Below are 18,649 nucleotides of genomic sequence, written 5' to 3'. Positions count from 1 at the left end.
TGCTGTACAGAGATGCATCTCTTCCTGGTCCTGAATGACTAATAACCAACCCGAGTCCTTCACACACTCGTCGTTGGCTCTCCATTTTGACCTCTGCCCTCAAACAATACAGTATTTTCTGTTTAAACAGACACAGGGGCTTTCAGATTCATTTCTGAATCGCAAACTTATCAGTCCTTGTTTTCATTGTTTCATTATTTTTGTTACAGGTTGGCAGAGCACAGTAGTGAAATATACACATACTAATCGTTACCACAGTGAATGCTGCTGATACCAGTATTAACAGAGACGCTGGTGTTTTGTATTTCATTGCAATAGCACCAAGTGTGTAGCTTCACATCTGGAGTTTACCTACTGTATGATAAAATGATGCATCTTGCAGATGCAGACATAAAAAAAAACACTGCTCTATTCATATCTGTGCACATCTACTACCACTTACAAAACAGTTTCTAAACAGTCTGCAACTGAAAAAGATGAGCACCGTTTATTTCATCTAAAACATATGAAAATAAATTACACAGATACAAAGTAAGTGCAAAGTAATTTGATCTTTGAAAGCTTCCCTGTCACAAGACTCATAAAGAATGAGACGAGAAGACCATGCTGTACATTACACATAATTAACAAAAATAAAATAAAGAACATAAAGTGAAACTCCACATTAATCACTTTCTTGCTAAAGTAACTTTTTCTTAAATTGAATGTAGAAACGATTCACCTCAAACAAAGCAAAAGGAGAGAAGAAACAAAACTCGGACTGCAGGAATGCAACTCCTACCAACACCAGGCCAACTTCATTAGCGCAGATTCAGAGGCCTGGACTGGGTGTGTTGGTCCTGTCGTTACTGTGGTGCACTGGAAAAGACAGGAAGGAGTCAGGGCCACTTGACTGACTGTCTGGTTTACTGAATGACTCGGGAGGATCTGATCTTAGCTAAGAAAAATGTGTTTGGTCATGCTCATAGCCTTCCAAAATGCTCCCGGCTTTGGCTGATAAGCCAGTAGCAGGCATTCGTGTGTATTCACGTTCTGTAACTTTGAAGGTGCTGGACTACACAGCAAAGTATGTGCACAACATGTAGACAACAGAGGAGTTTCAGAATTAGACGTGGGCTTGTCTTTATTTTCAGTGCTGAGCATTTGGTGCAATTTTCTAACCTGTCAAAAACTTTTTTTTCAAATCATACAAAGCTTCATCTCTTTTTGTTACTCAGATTTAAATTGAGGAAAAACATTTTCACTCTTCGACCACATGCTTCATTTGTGAATACATCCTTGTTGTGTGGACAAGCAATCATCTTATCCACAGAATTTCATTTCAAATTCCAGACAAAATACCAACGTTGTCAAAGACGCCAAATATGTTATACTAAATTACAGGGACAAGTGCATGAATTTATGAAGGAAGCATCTATAATTTCAGTGCTGCCGTATAGTAACTGTTACAGGATTTTAACATTTCACATAGTCCTGATTCTTTCCTGAAAGATCAAAAGCATTACACACAGTGTGTGCTCCGTAAACATCCCCTAATGTGAAAATAACTGCGACCTTTAACTCCTAATGTTTGTTAGCTAAATTCCAAGATGCCAAGAGCACTTCTAAATCTAAATCTCCTCTCTTGGGTTTCCTTGCGTAAGTTGTTTGGACTAAAAATATAAAGGAAATTTTTGAAGAATCCTGATCGTCCTCTGGAGTGAATTCAGACGAAACGGAGAGTAACTCAGTCATAATTTAGGGGATTCAAGCCGTCTGCACCTTCCAGCATTAGAGCAGGTTAAGAGTGAGATATTCTCTGCTCTGGTCTAAAGCTACTGTAAATCCTGAATAGACAGATAATCGACGGCTATCGTCTCCATGGCGTTGGACTGGACAACTCCTTAAACAGCAAAAAGATGCTGTTTCACCCAACACACACACACACACACACAGGAGGACACAATGCAACCCCACTCCACAGCATAGCAACATCAAACTTTACACACACACACACACACACACACACACACTAAACGCTCTCCCTGGAATTTACAGTGCAGTCATGCATACACTGTTAAAATCTCCCTTGGACCTACATATCGTCTCACACTCATGCATTTATTGTGCCGTATAAACACCCGTCCACAAACACACTCACATGCAGGAGCTCTCACTCTAGTCTGTATTTGCTTATTTGTAAAAAGAAATATAAAAATAAATAAAAATGACTTTCATGGTATTAAATTTTAAGATTAAAAATGTTTTCATGCAATGAGCATCTTGCTGACAAGCGTACATGTATGTGCCAAACACACACTCTCACACACAGAATGGTCATTCATAAGGAAATCTCATCTCAATGTCAACACTACATGAAGAAGTTGTACAGTACTGGGCTATACAACCCTAACGGACCTACGCCTCGATGCCAGTTTATCCGGTCATTCGCCGAGAACATACCGTGGCCTATGCCCCACCGCAACATGGCACAGGATGTGTGTGCATGTGTTGGAGACATTGGGGCATTTGAGTTGCCTATAGCACGCAGGGTATATGACTGTATGCAGCTGTCTTCAGGTTGTGTCTACCTTGTTCAACGCTGCATTTGCACTATATGTCAGTGTGAGTGTATACGTTGTTACCAGGCACACTGCAGCTCATCCCTCTCCTAAAAGCATTTTATGGGTGTCTGTATGGGCGCAGGGCTGCAGTGACGGGGACAGGGATGGAGAAAGAAGAACGTGCGATGGCGTAACAGAGGAAGACAGTATGTGATCGTGAAGCCTACCATGGCCTTCGTACACACCAGCATGGCAGGGCAGCTTTGCCCTTAACTGGGTCACCAGGGAACACACTCACACATGAAACAGCAAAAAAAGAACATGCTCTCTGTTACACACACACAAACACACACACACACACACTTCGATTTATACACTCATGAGTGAGTGGGATATAATCACACATGCAACACGAGACGAGTAACAGAAAACATTATGTTAAGGTATTTTAGGTGTTGCAAGAGGCCAAGCTGCGAAGTGTGTGAGCATGCAAGTGTGTGACTGCGCTTGTTATGGAGAACATCCATTGTGACGTAGTATGAATACTGGCAGCTGTTTAGTGGGTGGCATTTCTGACTGTAGATATCATATTGATAAAAGAGAAACATTAAGGCCTGAAATGTGTGCATTCTGGCCCATATTGATCAGGAGGCTGTAGCATAGATCAGAGGTGACTGTTCCTGTTTGGGACCAAATGGCAGAACTGCCAATGCCACATCAATGACCAACTGCTCTACAATAAGCAAAGGTGCCCGGACCATCAGAGATCTGTTTTTGCATACACAATTGCAATAATGAAGATGTGAGGAACGCATGCCAGTGTGTAAAATCTGCAGGACAGATGAGGACACTTGAGTCCAAATGTCAAAAACAAGCATTCATTTCCTGTGACTGAAAATACACTGACAGAGAAATATGACCAAACTGTTAAAAACTGGCCGTGCAGAGATGTCAGGGGTGCATCGACACTGATTGCAGTGCAGAAAGTGGAGTGTCGGCGGGGGAAAAGCCGAGAAAACACCGAATGCATCCCCGGCTTCTTTGCGCTGATCTGTGCGAGTACTACGAGAGGCGCTACACAATGTCAAAGGAGTATTATGACTCGAGGCAGTCAGCCGGTCTGCTGTGCTGTACGGTGCTCGGTAACAAACACAAACAACCGGTTTCAAGTGACGTTTAATTATCCCAACTAGACGGGCCTAATTCTTCCTCATACAACGATGTTTGGCATGCAAATATCCACTACAACGCCTGGTGTATACACGCAACCACTTCGGAGAGGCTTCCTTAATGGAGCCTGCAAAGTGACACTCTGTCTGTATGATTTTTAAAAACTTGGGGAAAAACCAGGAATCTTCCCGTGTTGGTGTTTCGCTCTAGTAAGCAGCTCAGTAACGTTAGTAGTAGCGGTGGTTGTAGTAGTCGTAGTACGCAACGGTAGCAGACTACTAGTACCCACATAATGACACCGTCAGCCAGACCGCAAGGAAACGGGACGCTGTCTTGTTGTTTTCCATTATCTCCTCGGGTCCATTTTATAAACACCAAATTCAGCTTGCGTTGCTATTAGTAAACATTTGGGCTGCAATGCTGCAAATAGGTCGATTGCTTTTACTACGCCAGCGCTGCTCCACGCAAAACTCGGAAGGTCAAGGAAAAGTGCTCAACATTAACCACAATATTGTAATGTCACCCGAGGAGGGCTGTTATGTTTCCCGGTCGTCCGTGGGACTGCGGTAAAACATTTGAGAAAGTTTTTAGGCTGTTACACCCCCCACCCCTCCCCTTTCTCTCGGCTCTTCCTCGGCTCGCAAGCGGTGTCACTCCATTTCTTCGGACGGTATCGCAACAACCGAGCGACCGTTGGCAGTTTTCTCGTCTCGTGCTAACTCGCTGCTCCTGAAGATGGAAAATCCGTGTCAGTTGAGCTCGTCTACATTTCGCTAACTTAGTTTCAACTCACCCAAACAGAGCTTTTCTCCTCGCCACAGAAAGATTTATGGTCCTATTTTGCTGATGAGGAGGCTGGCACAACTCTCGGTAACATCCCTTGGCTGTCGGCTCTGACGACTGTGCGGTCCGGACTCACACTTTACTTTTCCTCCGCAAAACATGTCTTTCCCCCACAGAAACTCAAACAAGGCTATAAAAAACTATCGGTCTTCTTTTCCACTACAGTCACAAAATGGTGAATGAACCACTAACAGCTGGGCAAGCCGACCAATCAGAGGTCGCTGACAGGTACAGTAGCCAATCAGCGGCGGCGCCACAGACCAGAGGGCGTGGTGGGCTGTCAAAGTCCCGTTGACAGACGGGGGGATGCAGCCAATGGCGGCGGGGATGCTGAGCCAGACCGGTGTCCTGTCCCAAACTTTACAGTATCCAATAAGAGCTTTGGGAACCATAGGAACAGCATGAGGGAGGGCTGAGAGGAGGGAGCACATCATCAGGAGCCAATAGAAAGGCACAAATGCCCCCTCCCCTTCTGAAAAGGAGTATGTTTACCATAATTGACAGCACAAGTGCCATCCCTGAGCAGACGGTGATAATGCATCAACCCTTCTGCTTCTCCACATACAAGTTGGTGCAGAAGGATTAAAGCATCACGATGCGGTTGTTTGTGTTCTGTGGCCCTGCATCCAAACATTAGCAATAAGTGCATTTTAATAGTTGTGTTGTTGTTGTTGTTGTTGTTGTTGTGAGGCAGAGAGTGAAAGCATCAACACAGGAGAAAAATTAGCACGAGTGCGCGTTTAAAAAGTTAGTTTAGGATGTGGATAACTCTTATGTGGTGCAGCCGACGCATCGGTGCCCCTTGCAAACCGCTCTCCCTCTCTCCCTCTCCCTTTTCTCTCAGCAACAGACGCTGACTTTCACCGCAGTCAGCCAATCACGGCGCAGCATCCCGCTGGCTCTGACGTCGGTAATCTCTCCGCCCCGCCCATTCCACTGAAAGTGAACGGGACCGGTCTCGGCTGACGTCACTTCACCGGCAGGCGATTGGGCAGGTGTGCGACGTCTCGGGGCCAATGGGTGCGCGCGGCGGTGATGTCATCACGAGTGTTGCCACCAGCTGGACCGAGAGGGCGTGGTCTGGCGTAAACTCGGCTAACCCCGTGTTTGTAACTTGCAGGCAGTGGTGCTGGAGACGAACCGGTGTGCTGAGAGCTGACTGAAAGATGTGCATGTTTGAGATGATGGCACGTGCGCGAGACGGGCATCCTGCACGTGTCATAACTTCGATATATGACATGCATGGTGACCTTTACCTCTGGGTAGAAACAGAGAAAGCTCACCATCGCGGTAGAGATATATCGCCATAATAGTAAACATTACATAATCCCCTGCTCTGTGTGTAGTAGAAAAACCAGACTCATGCTGAGACAGACAGCCATGCGGGATATCACAGGAGCAACGCCCCCTGTTGGTGTGATCTGATGCGTGCATGCTGATCTCTCACTCAAGCTCAATAATGGGAGGGAAGAGATGTGAAGACCTAAAAACAGAAGAAAGTTCTGATTGGCTGAAAGGAGCTGTATATTTTGTGAGAGTGTGTTTACCACTTGTGTGTGTTTGCCTGTGTTTGTGCACGTGTGTGTAGAGCGAGGAGGGGGGAGACAGAGGATGGAGAGGCTGGATGTTCACCAAATGTTGATGTAGCGTGACATCTAGTGGTGATTGTCTGGCATTGCAACTTACATGTTTCAACAGTGAACAATTTGTTCACAAATTTCTGCCAAACAAGTTTTTTTTTTATTTTTTTAATTCCCTTAAATCTTTCTAAAATCTTTGCCTTTTATTGGGAATTACTGGATTGTTTTCTCATTTGTAGGCATCAAACAATTCACATTAAACAATTAAATGGATAGATGTTGCTTCTCGTTAAAGCATCACAAGCCAAAACATTTGGGAACCACTACACTAGAACACTTCAGTTAGAACATACAAGCTTGCAAGCTTTCAATATATTTGGTGTTTACTACATGTGCTGTAAATCTCTATCATCATCTAAATCCTTCCCCTATCCCAAGAGTTCTTTCATTCCCATGTAGACCTATCTACAGCTCAAAACCAGTGAGATGGAAGTGTCATACTGGGTTTCCAAATTTAACAATCATAAAAGAAACTGGATATTTCAGGTCAATACTGAAACCAATATTTGAGAGTTTAAAAAAATAGACTAAAAATATACAGGTTGATTTCTTATGTAGATAAACACACAACATTACAGTTGATGACAACAATCGCTTCAATTTGGTTATTAGAGAATTGTGACCAGGATATATGTACTGAGCGGGCCATTTCACAGTTTACAAATAAGCTCGTCAGTGCTCTCTGGTGGACAAACTATGTAATAGAGACCCTGCTTCCTGACTGCTTCAAATAAATCTTCAGCACTTGTTGTCAGACATATTCTATTCTAATACCAGTCTATCTGTGATAAACTAATATCAGCCAGTACATTAACCCGGAGCATGTTATTGTCTGAATGAAGTAAAAATATGTAAAGTGATGCCTATCAAAGTCCTACAAACTGAGGGAACTGCACGAGAGGTCAGTAGGTTTCTTTTGCCGAGGGCCCTTTGGAGGAGTATTTTATATGAAGGCTTGATAAATAAAGAATTGAAAATGGCTGGAAAACACACGAACTGTCAAATTGGCTGCTCTGTCCAAACAGCAGTCCAAACATTCTGCCGCCCAGCATGTGCGCTACATATGTGAACAGTGCTGGACCTGGACTTCTGTTACATTCCTGCAGGCTCTGCATTGCAGAATATAAAAGTGATAGTCAAGATACATGATAAGGCACACTACTATTGTATTTTTATCAGTGGACAGCATGTAATGTATATATATTTAAGTTTTGAGTAAAATATCTCAGCAACTATTAAATGGATTGCAATGAAATATAGTACATTAATGTCCCTCTAAGGATGAGTTTGATCTTTGAACTTTTCAACCACTACCATCATCCGAAATGTTATTTTTTAGATGATGAGGAATAAAGCTTTTACAGCATGCATCTACACACCCAGATGTTTTTATGTACATACAGTATGTGAGGGGTTGCCCTCTAGTTGTGATAAAGTGAATAGGAACGCATCCTGTCTGTTGGCTGTAATTTCGCAATAATCAAAGGTCCAGTGAGAAGGTTTAGGGGGTGTACTGGCAGAAATGGAATATAATATAAGTGTGTTTTCTTTACTGTATCATCATCTGAAAATGAGAATTGTTGTGTTTTCTTTACCTTAGAATGATACATTTCTATTCACATAGGGAGCAGATCCTCATCCATGGAGTCCACTCTCTCACTGCCATGATTTTACAGTACCCAAGAACGGACAAACCAAACACTGGCTCTAGAAAGAGCCGTTTGTGTTTTTGCTTCAGCCACCGTAGATAGCAGTCCCTCTGCAAAAAGCCAAACAGCATCTGAAAAACACAGATTTTTAATGCGAAACTGCTTTTTTCATTGTTTTTACTCATTTAAATCATCCAGTCCATTTGTTTTAAACAGCAGGGACCTCTGTGGATAATTCGGCTCTTGGTAAAAACTTACTGAATATTTGGATCTTAAGTCATCACAAAAAAGGTGACCATACATTAGCAGGTGCTGGGCTAGTGAACTGCAATGAGCTGACCAGCGTCTGAAAAACTCTGATTTGTAACATAAAACTGCTCTGTTCAGTGTTTTTACCTATTTGAATCACTTGCTCTGTTTGTTTTGGAGAGGAAGAGAGCTCTGCAGATAATTGGGCTCTTGGTAAAAACCTCCTGAACAATGAACACTGGAGGAATTCCAACTGGGAGTTCATGCTTGGCACATGGGTGAAGTTTCAGCTGGTTGCAATCTGCAATCCTCACCCCTAGATGTCACAAAATCCTACACACTGCTCCTTTTATTTAAAGACTGAAATATACATAAGTGTTAAAACTGTTGTTAAGTTGATATCTTTTAAGGCTGCATATAGAAATAAAATTATTTTCATTATTTTTTTTCTTTTGTATATCTAATTACAATTGCCGTTACAGTGGCTGCAATGCCGTACTATGAAGATCAATAAAGGCACATCATGTAATTTTTTCAATGCATTTTTGCATCTCTTTTCCATGCATTAAACTCCAACAACCACCCCACCTCGTTAGCATGTCCCCCATCTCTGTTTCCCCCAGCTCTACTCTCCCCCTCTCTATGGGAGCCTGACCTCTGACCTATACCCTTTACCCTCTCACTGTGCGCTCATCACTGGTCTGTCAGTCAAACACCAGAAACCCTCCTCTCCTGCTGAGTTCTGCTGTCAGATGGGCCTCAGGTACAGACAGCAGCAGAGGAACACAGAGAAAGGGGAGAAGTAGAGAAACATTGTCAGTCTTGATGAGAAAAGAAAGGAAGACCATTACACAACCTGAGCTTGACAGATTGGTAACTTGACATAAAATAAACATATACTTTTCCCCAAACTGTAAATCATTTTGAATGAACTAGTCTAAAGATAAGCAGTAATCTCATTTTGTCTCCCCACCGTTCACTTACTGTAAACTAAACGTAAACTAACCCCAACTCCACACAAATACAGAAACAGAACCACATCAGGAATGTCTCTCACCTCAGCAGACGCTCACAGTAGCATAACCTCTGACCTTTGCCCCTCACCTTGACCTCTCACCCAGCCCACTTGGACCACGCATGCCCCATCAAACTCTTGACAAGTGATGAAAATAGCAAACTGGAAGACTAAAAGGTTCTCAAAACAACAGCTTTGCTGTCATGGAGACGGTGCGCTCCAATAAAACAATCAAAACCAACAATAAAACTCAGATTCTCTGGGTTCAGTGTGGATTTCAGGTATACCACCATGAAGTTATCCACCCAGTTTCACCCTGCAGCAATGGATTCTTGTTACCTAAAGGAATGGAATCATCAGAGATGGCCTTGGATTTAAAGTGGAAACAGATACCCCATTTTCCTCAGAGCCCAGCAACTACCAGAGTTTCCACACTTACTTTGGTTGTTCCACATCTGCCAATTTCCACTACTGGGGATAGTAACTGCAAAAAAAGTACACTGATACTCTGGTAACTAGAGATAGCTACCGATAGTCACTATGGAAGACAAAAGCACTATTTCTTCCTGCTTAGGTTCTGCAATGGTTGACGCACTTCCTTTGTGCCATAAATCAAGCCTTAAGGTTCCTGGGAGATCTTACCCATGTGCAGGCAAAAGTGGATAATCAAAGTGAGGCTTGTAGTCTAAACACAGATGGTGTCATTATTCTACACAGGTTTCCCCACACATTTTTACCAACAACTTTTTAAAAATTTGCCATAACTTTTCCGTGTTATTTTACCTGGGGCGTCGGTGGCTTAGTGGTAGAGCAGACGCCCCACGTACAAGGCTGTTGCCGCAGCAGCCCAGGTTCGAGTCCAGCCTGTGGCCCTTTGATGCATGTCTCTCCCTCTCTCTTTCCCCCCTCACACTTCACTGTCGATTAAAGGCAAAAAATGCCCTAAAAAATATCTTTAAAAAAATGGGTAGGCCTATATTGCAACACAGCCATACCTTGTTGAACACGCACTTTCCAGGCATTTGTGGATAAGCAAATCGCTAGTGCGTGCTAACATTACTTGCTCAGATATTACTGCCGCCAAATAGATGCATGTGCCAATAGACGAGAAAGGCACACATACGCACTTCGCAAATTGTCAAGACTACGCCGATTTTTGGGGAATAGAAAACTGAAGATGCTGTAGAAGTCAATGAAATTTGTCACAGCCTGAGATGTAGTTGGTGATGACACATATGCTGCTACACAGTGTGACTGTGACGTTACCGCAGCAGCCTCCTACTCAAGCTAACGTTAGGTCAGTAGTAACTTTCACCATCATCATTTAGCACTTACCATGCTGACAGTGAATACTGATTAATCTTACGTGGCTTTTTATGTACAGATTTTTAACAATAGCCAAAATAATGTACAAATGTAAACTAAAATATTCAGCAAAGATGCACAACTTTTAGATTACTTATGTTTATTAGTCACGCTAGCAGCATGGCTGTATGGATGGCAGTGCATCCTAAAGACTTTGGTGATCTCCTGACTTTTCTTCTGGCACGACCATGGGGATGAAGGTTTTGTTTTTCAGTAAAATGCCTAGATTGCAATCTCATGTCCTCATCAGGATAAATTGTAATAACTTTTGTGATCCCCTGACTTTTCAACTAGGTTTTCAATTTGTCCAGTACTTTGTTTTATGACCAAATACCTGAAAAACTACTAATATTTCCATCAACCTCACCTGTACTGCATGAATTCCTACTTTGCAAATTAGCATACAAATATGTAAACCTAACATGCTGAATACTAGTTTTGAGCACTGCTGTACTGAAGTGCAGCATTATTTTAATTATATAACATTTTAATATTTAATACTTATTTTTCCTGATTTTATAATATTTCAGCTGATATAAATTATAATGTCTGATTTTGGTTTTAAAAGTTTCAGTTAGGCTTTTAACACATTTTTCAGCCATCAAACTTCCACAGGCTACCTGAAGCTGAGGCTAATTCTACAAAAGCATTTTTACATAAGCGGCCAAGAGTCTCTGAATAGATTTGTACTTTTTTTCCTCCCACTGAACTGTGTACTCTTTACCTTGGGCTTTTAGTTACAGAGTGTGTTAGTGAAGGAACGGAGGGGCTCTTTGTGTATCATGTGTCAGCGGAGGACAAGGCTGCTCCTGATGCTTACAGGAGGAGGGAGAGGAGTCATGATGTCTAATAATGTCTGATAAATGGTGCACATGGACGCATGCAAGGTTAGGGATTTAGGGAAGATCATGCCAGCACACACTGGTATTAAACCTAGAGATAAATCCTCTGAGGATTTGAGTAAAAAGATGCCAGCACAAAAGGACGTATGGACAGAAATATATAAAAATCTCTGTATATTGTATATCGATGCCACTGCCTCTGTGTCACTGCTGAATGGGAAAGGTAAAGATAGCACATCGTAGCATCATTAAAGAGGTGGCACAGAGAGCCGACATCCATACAGGCTGCAGTATGGAGAACAGTAGGCCCTTGTGCTCACTGCATTCTTGTTCACAATAACTTTACACCACTCAGCTGTTCCTCAGGGTCCACGTCATGTCCCGGAGCTGAAGACAGGCCTCTCATGGACAGGCGTCCTTGGACACACAGATTCCTGCCTGCATTTGAGACAAGATGAGAAATGAATGGTTACTAAGCTTTTTCATACCAGGGCACCCTTTTATGCTTACCCATTCTGTCTCCCCATCACTTCAGTATTTTTGTTTTTCTTATTTCAACTTTTGCATTCAGTTTTGCACTTATCACGTAGTGTATAGTGTAGTTTCATATCTGTATATGAGTAGTATATCAGAACACCACTACTCCATTAATATGAAGTTCCCATTCATAAAAATCAGGCCTTCTACAGCTTAAGGCAAGTTTGATTTAAGACTTTTTAAGACATTTTAATGCCACTTGGAATTAAATTTGAGACTAATTTTACAATAACAAAACATGAAGGAAAAAAACACGTGAACCGACATTTATTACTTAGGGTCAGGGACAATTTTACCCAAATATTTATAGAACATGACACATGAATTGTGGCAAAGGCAAGTGTAGAGCAGTACCCGGAAATACCTTCCGTCGATTTTGTGTTTCTCACCCTGCATTTAGGATTCCACTGCCTTGAGCCTTGAAATTAAATATGAGTGTTGTTGGTTCTTCTGTTCTGATCTATATCTGATTTGATCTGATCTATATTAATGCAAGAGGCATTCAGGACATTACAGGAAAGAAATGTTAATTATTAATTATTTCAAGATTCCATTGCAACATCAGAAAAAACATCGATTCATGAAATTCTCTTTCCCATGTCTTAGCATTTTTAAGAGTATTCAAAGATTGATTTTAGACATTTTAATACCAACTAAAGTCTTGTTTTTTCATTTATTTAAATGATTTAAATGCCTTCTCAGACTTTTTAAAGATATGTTTGAACCCTGGAAAATGAGCTGTATCAACAGAACACTCCTAGGTTGCTTTGTAATGGATCAAAACCAAATATATGCTCTCACCCATAAATCTACCAAGTTAGCCTTTTATAACTTCACATTTAACAGGGTTTTTATTTCAGTGATTTTGATGTCTACAGCTTATTTCTTCAGTTTTGATGAGATCTTAATTCTTTAATGTGTTAAAACCTTACAAGAAATGTACAACAAAAGAAAAGTAAATGGTCCCCTTCACCCATCCTTGAGGCACCCCACCTCACTTTGGGAACCACTGATTTAGTGAGCAGAAAGGAGAAGTTCAAAGTTTTAGTTGCTGTCTTGATATCTTACATCCTATTGCCACTTTATCTTATCTGATCTATTTCTATCTTATTTTATCATTATAATTTTTTATCTTAATTTATATTTATTTTTTTTAATCTTATTCTGTCTTTATTTATCCTATTATATCCTTACTGCGTATGTGTTTTTAACTGCTGAGCTTACCCATTCTCTTGTCTCAAAACATTTCATTGTACTATTGATTCTGTACACATGACTAATAAAGTAAAACTGAAAGCTTAAGTGAACTGAATAAAGTCTGAGATTTTTTCATTCACTGAGTGACTTTAAGTAGCAGAAACCAGTTAATAAATGAAAACAAGCATCTGATTCATGTTATCATCTCACTGGCAACTGAGTAAAAGAATAAAATGCATCTCCACACAGTTGATAGTACTAGGAAATACAGTATTTCAAATCAGCTTTAAGCTGTGTAATATGCTGTGCAGTATTACAACAACAGGGGGAGACATTCAGTGTGAAATGACTAAGCAGATAAAGCAAAAAAAAAACATTTTTGTTTTGGTACATAAAAATGGCAAGTTAGACCAAGTTCATGGATTCTTATTTACTCTTCACACATCAGATCAGACACTGACATTTCAGTCCCCTGTGTGAGAGAACAATTAATATGATATTTCTATTGAGTTCAAATAGGTCGAAGAGAAAGATTGGCGGGAATGAAGGAGAAAAAGGAAATACAAGCATCAGAGTTTCAAACAAACCACATCAATGTGCGCACACATTCGTCTGTGCTCGGTGTGATAAAGTGCCATCGCTGTGAAAGTGCCTTACTCTTGTGCGGTGCAGCTTTTCTCTGTATGGTGGAGGATGTGGTGAACTTACTAGCATGCCTCTGTATGTCACTATACCGTAACTCTCACAGAGGATGCAACAGCTGTGTGTCTATGTGTGTGTGTGTATTCACAAAGACTGATTGCTGTGCAGCCAGCGCATAATGCACAGGTTGTGGTTATATGTGGAGCACGGAACCGGCTCTGCGCAGGTTTCCGCGAAAGCAGGCGCTCAGAGGAAGCGAAGGGAGAGGGATGTGGCACAGGTGAGAGAGCACAGTGGTTCCTGTGGTCTTTCTCTCTTTCTCTCTCCTTCACTGTGAATGGAGCACCCGGATGATTGGTGTGTCAACAGATGGGGGCTGGGAATCTCTACACACACATGCACACACACACACACACAGATACAAATACAGTGACCCTCAGCAAGGTCAAAGAAGGGAAAACCAGGTTACGTGAGCCGTATGTCACGCACTGACATATTGGGAGCACAGAGGCCTCTGTGTCAGTAAATCCTTTGAATCACTGACTCCAACATTTTTCACTAGTGAACCCTTAAATTGAAGTCTGCTTGTGACCCCTCCTCATAAACTGAATATGTCTATGACTTATGAGAAGTTGGTCTACAGAGTAATTTTCCCTCTTAACCCTCATGTGGTTTCACAGGAGTAACTGTTAGAGGCCCAAGGAACTAAAACTTAATATTTCTCAGAGAAAGTCAACAAAGATTAGAGGGAAGTCGTAAAGAATTTGTGTAGCAGCAGCATCTCTCCTATCCCATCAATCATCACCATGACCCTCCAACAACCCTCCTGCTTGGGGCTCTTGATTGCATCATTGCTTTAAAAGATAGTTTCAGATTTTGTTACTCACCTGCCCATACAAATGTCGAAAAAGTCATGGGTTGCTGTAATCATTCCTCCTCTCCACACAGGCCGTGAAGTGAGCTTACATTGGTGTGACTCACAGTCTTTTGAGCACAAAATGTCCTCTATCTGTTACAATCCCTCCACCACTGCTCAATGCGGAAATACTGTCTGGGGATACAAAACGGAAAGTTTGTATTAGAAAAGCTGAATTTGAAAGATATCCATTTGATTCATCTTACTCATACTTTTGAAGCTGCATATTACTTTGAGGTGCACCTGAATGCATTTTTGTATAAACAGAGGACAGTGGGTTTTCTACCAGATCTCTTCCACTGTGGTCATATTAGGAAGTGATTACAGTTTGAAGAGGAGGAGTTATTAAAAACACAGATAGTAGATCAAGTTTATCTATTAAACATCATGGTCAGCAAGCAAACAGTGAAGCAGTATCACATTTCTTAAAAATGTGATACTGCTATTGATACAAATATGAAGAAAACTTCAACCTTAAAAAAACATGAACTGTGTTTTGCACAACAGCCCTGAACAAAAGTTGATTCTTGTCTTAATGTAAGACGTATTTTGCTTTTGCTTATATTTGTGTATGCATGTCTCTGTATACTTGTGTGTCATGAGACTGAGCCTTCATTTTGTGGTGTTTCATGTTCTTAATTGCATTTTATTTCTAACCTGTCCCATATGACATTAAAACACTATAAGTGCTATTCAAGGCCAGCCACTCTTTACCCTAGCAGCTCATCTTCCTCCTCCTCCTCCTCCCCTTACAAACATTTGCCTGTAAGTGCGCTTAAGACAAGGGAGCTAGTACTGACGTCACGTTAAAAGGTAAATGGGTGAGCCTTATGTGAGCATTATGTGGGTGAGTGGGCAGCAGCACTGCAGACAAAGTGCTTTTCTTTATCACTGCTAAACATATGACCTCAGAGGCTTCTGCATCCTGGCAGCCCCGAGTGAGTGTGTGCGCTCATCTCGTCCACACAACCATCAGGGATCATGAAGTCCAAGATACAAGACATGTCCTTGCTCTTTAACAATTGAAAAAAATGAGTGATTGAAATAAGGAAGAAAAAATGCTTTCAAATATTTATCCTGTAAATCAGCTTTTCTCATTTAGTGTCGTCCCAGCTGAGTCAGCACACATGTAGGCCTGATTCACTCTTCTGTCCTTTGTTTGGGGAAGTAACATCCTTAAATGTGCATGAAGCACCTCTTCACATCAATGACACATTAATTCATTTTATTTAATCTATAAACCCCTGGACTTTAATAGCTCATAGTAGGCTGCAGCAGTATGAGATTTTCACAGTATGATAACTCAGAAAATACTGTGGTTTACTATAAGTCAAAATGACCCTTAAAGGAATGAAACCAGAGGGTTAATTTTTTGGTTGAGCAAATCATTTACTATAATTAAAACTTGAAACCATTTTTTGAATAAAAGTTTATGATAAAATGATAAAATAAAGTTGACAATGACCGCTGCAACCCTTCTGTAGACCTTTTTTTTTTAAATGGGAGTTTGTGTAAAATCCACCTTTTAAAATTAACTAAAATAAAGCTGAGATTCTCTGTGTAGTTGCATTTTGTTTCAATATGTTAGATAAGCAATTGTACACGGTATGATAATGCTAATCGTCAATTTCAATCCCTTAAAACCAGTATACCACTGAAACCCTTGTACATATACACAAACACTATAACTGTACGACTATCTTTGTATAAAGCAAATTGTGAGATACAAAAAAAAATAATAATAAAAAAAAAACAAAGACAAGAAGAAACAGTGAGGAAATTAGTTACAAACCAGTGCATGCCTGTCTTTAGGGGATTTTTTTTAAGCTTACATTACTTTTTGGACAGTGCACATTTGTTTCACCAACATTTAGACTAAGCATTGTATGTTTTCCCATTGTGTAAATAAACATTTCACAAAGCATTCTCATTTGTTATCTTACATTTCTTTCATTTTTAATTTTTAGCATTCAAAAAGTGGCGGAAATATGTCTCCAGTGTAACAGACACCCATTTAAATGGACTGAAACATCTTTTGCTCTTTTCACTCTTCACACAAATATTTTTAGATTATTTGTATGCAGGAATGTGTGTTCTCATGTTTGAACACACATTCCATACTCATACTCATACTTGCTTCTAAAATATCTTTAAATTGAAAAACGTACATGGTAACGTTACATATAAGAGAATAGTTTGGCGTTAGAGGAGTTAAAAAAGAAAATGGCCTCCTAGCTTACCTGGTCGTTGGATAGGAAGCTAACGGTCAAGCTAGCAGCCGGTAAGCTTAGCATGGCCTTGTGAGTGGAAACCGGGAAAACAGCTAACGTTAGCCTGGCTCTGTCAAATGTTAACAACATCCCACCAGCACACTTTAAGCTCACAAAATAAAACTTTGTATTTGGTTGTAATCCCCAAAAACACAGACGAATTAGAAAACGACCATTTTAAAGAGGAGTTGCGGTTTGGAGTATTCGCTGTAGATCGTCGCCAGGCAACCAGCGGACACTCCGGGAAGTTAAGGTCACGGGCAACAAATGATGCTGCGTTCAAGTGCTCCTCGGATGGTCCCTTTTTCCAACTTGGAAAGTCGTTCTTCCGGCTTTGGTGTGCTCATGGTCTTAAAGTCATAATGTGGAAACAACATGTGTTACAAATAAGATGTGTTGAATGTTATTGCTCAGAGCATTTAAACAACACGTTGATAACAGTTTGAATTTTTAACAGTGGTACTCAATTTATGGCCCATGGGCCAAATCTGGCCTGTGATCAGGTGCCAAGTGGCCTACCAACCATTTTCTAATTCCCAATGAAAATAACTTGATTCACAATGCGATTTTTTTTACTCTGGATTTAAATAATGTGCCAGAGTGTGTGGAAAAAAGCCTCAAAATACAATTGGCTTATTTTAAAAAAGTGCCCAGAGGAGGTTTAGGCCAGGCCCCGAATATCATTAAATCCTAGAAACACCATTGTTCAAACATCGAAAGGTTGAAAACGGGCATTTATTATATATACTGATAATATTTCTAATGTTAAAGTTTTAAACTGACGTCTAGCCTCCTTCAATTTTGCAAAAGTGGCCCCTGGGCAAAGCTAGTTGAGAATCCCTGCCCTGTAACTACTAAAATATTGCTTTACCTGACTAGTGCTGGCAAATAACTTTTCGAACTCACATTGTCACACTATGTGGACAGCAACTGAAAGTGGAACACTTTTTAACCATGAACTTAACATGTACCTTAGTCAGCCATGTTTCTGCATATGTGACATCAACTCCGGAACACATGTGCCAATATCTTTTACTTCCTGAGTTGTTTTTCTGACTTCAGGGGGTGTTCATGTGGATTTTCCCTGTCGGAAACTGATTTTTCTGATTATTTCTACACCACATGATTGCAGTCTTAAACTGTTGCCTTCCAGAAAGCACAGCTGTGAGGACTTCTTTTTTAATTAACTGTAATTTTGAAGAATATAAATTCCACAAGGCCTCATATGACTGCCGACTTGCTGTTGACGAGACAAAAGTCAGGGGGTTAATCTCTTTGTTTACAACTAACCCAGTAATAAAACACCACTGTCTGATTGTGTGTCATTAATAAATATGGATGTATGAAAGAAGAGCAGACACAAACAAACACAGTGATATTCATATTGGGTTTCAACCGGTTTTAATTAACCCTGATTACAGCTTAATTACAAGTTTGAAAAAAACAAAAAACAAAAAACAAAACACGAAAGAAGTGGAGAAATTCAATGTTACATCATGGTATTAACTCTCATCTCTCCATCTGAGTGTTATGTAACTGCTCGGGGGAGACGAGGCGAAAGAAGAGAGACTGAAAGAGGGAGAAGATAGACCTTTACACAGTCAAACAATACACATCTTTCTTCTTCTTTTAAAATGATACAACCCCCCCTCCCCTCCCACCCACCCCAAAAAATGAAAAAATATACGGAGGCAAAGAGAAAAAAGTAACATTATAAAATAAAAATTACAATACATGACAAAAAAAGATAAAATCACTCCCCCTCTGTCCC

At 40.7% G+C, this 18,649-nt stretch overlaps 1 protein-coding gene across 2 annotated transcripts in view; it reads right to left on the bottom strand.

Moving 5' to 3' along the window:
• Nucleotides 1-4,726, bottom strand: part of cicb (capicua transcriptional repressor b) — a 39,526-nt gene extending 34,800 nt beyond the window's left edge. For both annotated transcript variants that reach the window (XM_033640023.2, XM_033640024.2), the window contains exon 1: nt 4,507-4,726. The gene's annotated coding sequence lies outside the window, so the exon portion shown is untranslated. The remainder of the gene's footprint in view (nt 1-4,506) is intronic.
• Nucleotides 4,727-18,649: the final 13,923 nt, after the last annotated feature.

This window comes from Epinephelus lanceolatus, chromosome 10, assembly GCF_041903045.1.
Source record: "Epinephelus lanceolatus isolate andai-2023 chromosome 10, ASM4190304v1, whole genome shotgun sequence".
In the NCBI taxonomy this organism is placed as follows: Eukaryota; Metazoa; Chordata; class Actinopteri; order Perciformes; family Serranidae; genus Epinephelus; species Epinephelus lanceolatus.
Note: the sequence above shows the minus strand (reverse complement) of the source record. Positions and strands in the feature narration are given on the sequence as shown.